This window comes from Varanus komodoensis, unplaced genomic scaffold, assembly GCF_004798865.1.
Source record: "Varanus komodoensis strain SLA01 unplaced genomic scaffold, ASM479886v1 scaffold9122, whole genome shotgun sequence".
Classification (NCBI taxonomy): domain Eukaryota; kingdom Metazoa; phylum Chordata; class Lepidosauria; order Squamata; family Varanidae; genus Varanus; species Varanus komodoensis.
The window spans coordinates 5,512-5,946 of record NW_025336614.1 but is presented as its reverse complement, the minus strand read 5'-3'; the positions used below and the strand labels follow the sequence as shown (position 1 = coordinate 5,946).

Sequence of the window (435 nt, the reverse complement as noted above, 5' to 3'; positions counted from 1 at the left end):
AAACAGGCCCGTATCTCAAATCTGAAGGGGAGCTGCTCTGTCGGGCCATCCGATCTGTGCCACTGTATCTCTAGAAATTAGTATTGAACCATGGTGTGAGGTTTTCTGGTGAGGCCTCAAATTGGCTATGAACTCGCTCACCTTGGAGCCACCCAGAAAAACAAAGGCCCACGTAGGACGTGAGGATGTGGTCTGAGCTGGTGTAACTAGAGCTTCACTGGAACGGCCGAGCTTCATGAGATTAGAAAGCCGTGCCCTTGGCGTCGGGTTCCGTCACGCTCAGGGATGTCCTGCCTTTGCCCCTGTGTCTGAGAGACACTGCACGCACCGGCACCGAGCCTGCAGAGCTGTGTACATTCACACTGTGAGCTTGGGTGGCCTTTGGCAGACGTGGGGCAGGGGTGACCCCTCACAACGAAGTTGCAAATTCAATGC

At 54.7% G+C, this 435-nt stretch overlaps 1 long non-coding RNA gene across 1 annotated transcript in view; it reads left to right on the top strand.

Moving 5' to 3' along the window:
* The window catches only part of LOC123017351, a 6,472-nt gene that overhangs the window by 1,198 nt on the left and 4,839 nt on the right, over positions 1-435 (top strand). The gene's annotated exons all lie outside the window — the stretch shown is intronic.